The following is a 7512-nucleotide window of genomic DNA, read 5'->3' as shown; positions in this document are numbered from 1 at the left end:
AGTTCCAGCTCACCTCATGAAGCTCACCGCAAACAGGGATGAGTTTAGTTAGAGAAATAACTACTTTCTGAACTATCCTAATAATGAGAATGTACGAGGGAAATAGAAAGCCTGTCTAGAGTACAGGCGGGGGTTGGGTGGGGGAGGAGGGAGATTTGGGACATTGGTGATGAGAATGTTGCACTGGTGATGGGTGGTGTTCTTTACATGACTGAAACCCAAATACAATCATGTATGTAATAAAGTTGCTTAAATAAAATAAAAAAAAATAAGTACTCACAATGGTTAACTCCATAAAAAAAAAAAAGATTTCTAGTCCTTCGGCTTCCTTACAATCATGGTCCTAGTCATCTTTCAAAGCCCTGATTCAATGCTTTTACTGTAAACTTCTATTCAAGCAGTGTCACTAAAGTATGTTGTCCTCTAGATACTGACAGAATCAACTTCTACCACTCATCTACCATTTGCCAGGCATGATCTGGTCCAGTGATTCATCAATCTTTAGCTCCAACTGGAGATGAAGCCACTACAGGGCATGAATTGCCACACATTGGTTGAATTGCCACACCAGTGGGTGTTTTGGGAACAAAAAAGGAGGCAATGAAAACATGCCTTTTTTAAAATATCTTTATTTAAACACCTTGATTACAAATATGATTGTAGTTGGGTTTCAGTCATATAAAGACTTCACCACCTTCACCAGTGCAACATTTTCATCACCAATGTCCCAAATCTCCCTCCTCCCTACCCCCCCACCTGTATTTGAGACAGGCTTTCTACTTTCCCTTAAATTAGAACACTTGCCTCCTTTGGCAAGTTTGCCTATATGTTTCTTTCATGTTTCTCTAACAGATTTAGATGTCCTGTGAGCATCTTTTCAAACATTTGTGCAGCGGAATTATCTGGCTGCACACTAATTCTCATGTATAAGAGAGAAGAGCAAACCAACTGCCAGTTTGTTTTCATTTCTCCATTGACAAATTAACTGCCTTCTCTCAATGTATTTAAGCGAGCTGTCAGCTCAGTTTTATATCCTTTGACAAACTAAGACATCTTTGCAAACCGATGTTATCTTTTTCTAGCACAGTAATATGCTATTTTAAGATGGATTTCACATTTCTAGTAAGTTTGATCACTGACAAATATTCTTTATATATAATATTGTGAATGAATTAAAAACCTGAAAGTGCTAAAATGCAATCACCCCCCCAAACCCCCCCAAATTGTGTACAATGTGGCTATAGGCCTACACACTTTTTGAAAATAAATTTGACTTTTATACTTTGTTGTTTTTTTCTTTTTAGTGTTCCTTGGTATCTTTTTGAATGTGCCTCTTCTCTTTCATTCTTTATTCATTGCTGGCAAAATTGCTTTCTAGTCAATGAATTATTGACTCATTTATGGAAAATATTGCTGTGGAACTTCCTAGAACCACACCTTGTGGATGCAGAATGCAAAAAGATTAAGATGCAACATCTGTAAGAGCTTAATTCTACTTAGCATTTTTACAATGCCATCTCTAAAATAAAATGAAAATAACATGAAGTGAGGCCAGAGATATAGGCCCTGGGCTTTGATGCATGAAGCACAGACGTGATGTTTAGTTAGCATTTATGTGGTCCCCAGACACCACTGGATGTGACCCCAAATCCCCTCCCAAAATGTATAAAGTACATTATCATTCAATCCATTTAAAAAGACCATTGTGGGGCCCGGAGAGCTAGCACAGCGGTGTTTGCCTTGCAAGCAGCCTATCCAGGACCAAAGGTGGTTGGTTCGAATCCCGATGTCCCATATGGTACCCCGTGCCTACCAGGAGCTATTTCTGAGCAGACAGCCAGGAGTAACCCCTGAGCATCACCGGGTGTGGCCCAAAAACCAAAACCAAAACCAAAAACAAAAACAAAAACAAAAAAAAAAGACCATTGTGAAAATTTTCAGTATATTACAAATAGTTTCAAAAAAAATTACCAAATGTAAGTGTAAGATTCTTGGCAGTTTGTTCTGGAGTCTCAGCATCTTCCAAAGATTCACTTCTATTCTTTTTTTTTTTTTTTTTTTTTTTTTTTTTTTGGTTTTTGGGCCACACCCTGTGACGCTCAGGGGTTACTCCTGGCTATGCGCTCAGAAGTTGCTCCTGGCTTCTTGGGGGACCATATGGGGCACCGGGGGATCGAACCGCGGTCCGTCCTAGGTTAGCGCAGGCAAGGCAGGCACCTTACCTCCAGCGCCACCGCCCGGCCCTCACTTCTATTCTTAAACCAGTTGAGGCTATTTAGATGAAAACATCTGAGAAAGACCTTCTAGATTGTGAATGATAAGAGGGAAGGAACTCATTTCCTTCCTCTCAGCCCATCATGTCTGTTTTCAGATCACATAATCAACACTTTAAAAAATTATTCTGTTGGGTAACAGCAATTAAATCACAAAGTTTTTTTTCCAAGTCTTTGTTTTCCATCATTGGTTATGACATATTTGTGACAGAAGATATAAATACCAGAAATGAGTTCACACTTCAAATTACTCAGAGGTTAAAAGCCCTAAGTGGAAACATTTTGACATAATGTTTTGTCCAATGAGAGCAATCATTAGTGTAGACAGATTGCTGTGGGTTCAAGTAATTCAGGGAAAAAGTAAAATCGAAACCTTCAGAACTCAAGTGAGGAGTAAGTTCTGCTCAATGGCAGAACTGTCAGCCTCTTAGGTCTGAGGCTCTTTGGAGTTCAATTCTCAGCCCCGCATTGTTGAGTTTGATTGTTTCCAGGGCTCTGTCATTCAATCGCTGCTGTTGAAACAACTGTGACCTCAGCCATCTGTACATTAACAGCAAGCAGGTGTGTGACCTCAACCACTGCAGCAATATCAACAACTCAAAGGGGGAAACAATACAACTATTTTTAAAAGTGCTTGCTGGCATGTTGCTGACCCTGGTTCAATTCCCAGCACTACATGATCCCCTGAGAACCCCAAAGCATTGCTCGCTCTGGCCCTTCCTACTAAAAATACGTAAGTAAAACTATTTTTCAAGAATACTTCAAATTTGAAACTTTTACTCTTTTATTTACTGATTTTGAGATCTGGAAGTTTTTTGTTTATAATCTATTTTTGAAAATAGAGTGTATTATTTAAACCAAAATAAAATATTCTTTATTAAGTGTTTATTCTTTATACTAATAATTATAAAATATTATTAATATATTTATATAAATATAAATAAAATATACTATAATTCTTTATACTAAGAATTCTTTTTTTGGGGGGGTTGGATCACATATGGAGCTGTTCAGGGGTTAATCCTGGCTCTGTGCTCAGAAATTGCTTCTGGCAGGCCTAAGGGACCTTATGGGATGCTGGGATTTGAACCACCCACCATCTGTCCTGGATCAGCTGCTTGCAAGGCAAATGCCTTACCACTGTGCTCTTTCTGATCCCTTTATACTAATATTCTTTTTTTTTGGGGGGGGTCACACCCGGCAGCGCTCAGGGGTTACTCCTGGCTCTATGCTCATATACTAATATTCTTATTTCATTCACCTATCTACTACTAATTCTGTGTATTCTACTATGTATATAGAGTATATATTAGTATAGTATAGTATACATTAGTATATTAATATACAACAGTATACTACTATTCTATGTATACTACTCATATACACATGCATACTAATATTCATGTTTATATATAAATATATGCAGGATACAGAGTATATATTAATATGGTTATTCATAGTTATATACATTTACACACATAGTAGTATATATTAGAGTTTACATGTTAACATACAATATGTATGTTACATGTTTTATATACATAGCATCCCAAACACCATCTATTATTCTATATATGTATCTTAAATTTAATTCAAAGAATATTAGATGGCTACTAGAAACATAAAAAATTGGGCCCAGAGAGATAGCACAGCAGCGTTTGCCTTACAAGCAGCCAATCCAGGACCAAAAGTGGTTGGTTTGAATCCCAGTGTCCCATATGGTCCCCCATGCCTGCCAGGAGCTATTTCTGAGCAGACAGCCAGGAGTAACCCCTGAGCATCGCTGGGTGTGGCCCCAAAAGAAATTCATCTTGGGGCTGGCGAGGTGGTGCTAGAGATAAGGTGTCTGCCTTGCAAACGCTAGCCAAGGAAGGACTAGTGTCCCATATGGTCCCCCCAAGCCAGGGGCAATTTCTGAGCGCTTAACCAGTAGTAACCCCTGAGCATCAAACGGGTGTGGCCCGAAAAACCAAAAAAAAAAAAATTGATCTTTAGGGGCTGGATTCATAGCACAGTGATAGGGCATTCCTCCTGTTCATGGCCTGCCCAAAATGGATCCAGGTATGATATTCAACATCTCATATAATTCCCCGAGCCTGCCAGGAGTAATTTCTGAGTGCAGAACCAGAAGTAACTTGTAAGCACTGCTGGATGTGGCCCAAATCCCCAGCCCCCAAAAAATTGATCAATAAGTAGCCATATTCACAACAGCAGTCGCCATGTTTGAAATGGGCCAGCTCCATAGACTGACTCTTTTCTTTAATGAGATGTAAACCATGGCTTTCATGGCTACACCGGCCCATGAAAACTGGTCATCTCTGTAAGAGAAGGTAGACTAAGCCCCCAACCAACTGAAGCCACGCTTGCTGCCTCTATCACCCAGAATCACCATTTCCCCCAATGGCCCTGCCTCATCACTGCCTCTCTACAATTCCCTGGAGAAACGCTGATCTGACCACACTTCAGGTAACCAGTTGTTGGGCTGATGTCACCAGGGGTTTTTCTCGGAGTGAGTGGAGACACCTTCCCCAGTTTTCTCCCTTTTTCTCAGAAAGCCTGGCAGCTGTAACCAGACCCACAAACACAGTTGCTATGTTCAAACAGGATCTTTTTCCAGAAAGCGCTTCAGCTGAATACATGCCCCTAAAATTTGCTGTATCATAGCTTTGGATTTCTGGACAGCTTCATTTTATTGTTGCTGGCATTCCTAAAGGAACATCCCAATTCAACAGACTGGACATATGATAATAAGAGCTTACTAAACCTTCTGCCACTGCATTAAAGTCTTCATTGGAGATATAATAATTTTCTCAAATGACCTTGAAACTCTACTTATTCTTCATTCTTTCTTTTATTTTATCTTCTCTTCCATTTTATTTTTTCTTTCCATTTTTTTCTATACCTTTGCTTTTATTTATCTGGAAACAAATGTATCATATTTAATTATGTCAACTATATGATAAAATTTCTTTAAATAAAATAATCAAAACATCAAAAGCGGGGCCGGGCGGTGGCGCTAAAGGTAAGGTGCGCCTGGCTTGCCTGCGCTAGCCTTGGACGGACCGCGGTTCGATCCCCCGGTGTCCCATATGGTCCCCCATATGGTCCCCCAAGCCAGGAGCAACTTCTGAGAGCATAGCCAGGAGTAACCCCTGAGCGTTACCGGGTATGGCCCAAACCCCCCCCAAAAAAAAACCATCAAAAGCATGATTCCAAACACAAACGACAGAGCAATTTTAATATAGGATATACATATTTCAAAAGTTAAAGTTAAAATTATGTTAATAATCCATAAAGTAGGATGATATAACTACGTGGCTACTTCCATATGCTCTGCTTGTCAAAATGGCATGGATATGTTCATGATATTGTCATATTAGTTTCAGTTGTCAAATGAATAAAATTCTGTTGTTTTGATTTTTGGTTTTTGGGTCACACCCGGTGGTGCTTGGGGGTGACTCCTAGCTCTGCAGTCAGGAATTACTCCTGGGGACTGTATAGGATGCCTGGGATCAAGCCCAGGAAATGCCTTACTCTCTGTACTATTGCTTGGACCCCCAATAAAAATAATTCTCCCTTTTTCTTTTCTTTTTTTTTTTTTTTTTGTTTTTGGGTCACACCTGGCAACAATCAGGTGTTTCTCCTGGCTCCATTCTTAGAAATCACTCCTGGCAGGTTCTGGGGACCATATGGGATGCCAGGATTAGAACCAATGACCTTCTGCATGAAAGGCAAACGCCTTACCTCCATGCTATCTCTCCGGACCCTAAAAATAATTCATAATAACAAGCACTAATGCGTTAAGAATAAGCACTCCAATTGCACTTCAAATAAGGAAATTGAATCCTGGCTTTAAAAAATAAAAATAATAATACAAATGTGGAGGAAACATGTTCCTGGAAACTCCCCCAAGTCACTTGCTGGACGTCTTCTCAGCCATTCAGAGCTGTAAACAAATCATGAAGTTCAAATATCATTGTTTTGGAACTCAATCATTTTAAATAAATGGGTAATACATTTCACATGCTTCAGGAATGATGATCCATTATTTAATGCTGGGAAGTTGCGCTGGCAAAGACTTTTTTGTCTAATGAGATGTTCCCATGCTGGCTATTGACAAGGGTAAGGAACTCCCTGAGGAGTGATTTTGATTTTTTTTTTTCCCCCACCTTACCCAAAAGGTTAGCTGTGAACTGGACCTAAGGAACTACTGAAGCCAGATGAGATTGAAACATGTCAAAGCTACTAGAACCAGTGCAGTTCTCACCACAATTCCAGTCTTCCTTCCATTTCCGGTCAGAGGCACAACCATTCTAATCTGATCCAGAACTCTGTCTCTGCATTGAGGCAGAAATGGGTGAGGTCTGGATTTTGGGTACAGGCTTCTCTGACATAGACAGCAACCGGATAACTGATATTTATGCCTTCTTTGATCTGAAACCAGGGCCAGAAACCTGACCACCATCCTGTACTTTAAACCAGCTCTTGAAAGGAATTATCTTTCCTGGAATTAACTCAAGATACACTCCTACATGGAACCTGTTGAAGATTTATTTTAAAACATGGGATCAGTTTTTTGTTTTGTTTTGTTTTGTTTTGTTTTTGTTTTTGGGCCACACCCGGCAGTGCTCAGGGGTTACTCCTGGCTGTCTGCTCAGAAATAGCTCCTGGCAGGCACAGGGGACCATATGGGACACCAGGATTCGAACCAACCACCTTTAGTCCTGGATCGGCTGCTTGCAAGGCAAATGCCGCTGTGCTATATATCCGGGCCCAGAGATCAGTTATTTTTTAAGTCTGTTTTGGGAAACAGGACTCAAGTGACAAGACCAAGTAGATGTCTCTAAAGACATCAAAATATCCCCCAAAGGGCTTGAGGCTGGAGCCATCGTACAATGGATAGGGAATTTGCTATGCATGTGGCCAACAGTGGTTCGATCCTCAGCATTCCATATGCTCTTCCAAGCATGTCAGGAGTAATTCTGAGCTCAGAGCCAGGAGTAACCCCTGAGCAAGACTGGGTATGGCCCCCAAAAAAACAAAAAATGAAAAAGAAAGACACCAGAGCTAGAAGAGAGCAGGGTTGCTACTAGCAGCTCATCCAGGTCAGGCTTCATTGAATTTTGTCATCAGTGGAATGTTCCTATAGGAACCTAGATGATGCTCTTTCTTCTTCTAGCTTGTTCTATCAGAACTGCACACGGTTTCATTTCACAAGGGAGGCAAATACAATAGCGAG

This window comes from Suncus etruscus, chromosome 18 (genome assembly GCF_024139225.1).
Source record: "Suncus etruscus isolate mSunEtr1 chromosome 18, mSunEtr1.pri.cur, whole genome shotgun sequence".
In the NCBI taxonomy this organism is placed as follows: Eukaryota; Metazoa; Chordata; class Mammalia; order Eulipotyphla; family Soricidae; genus Suncus; species Suncus etruscus.
The sequence above is the reverse complement of the archived record's forward strand: the minus strand, read 5'-3'. Positions refer to the sequence as shown.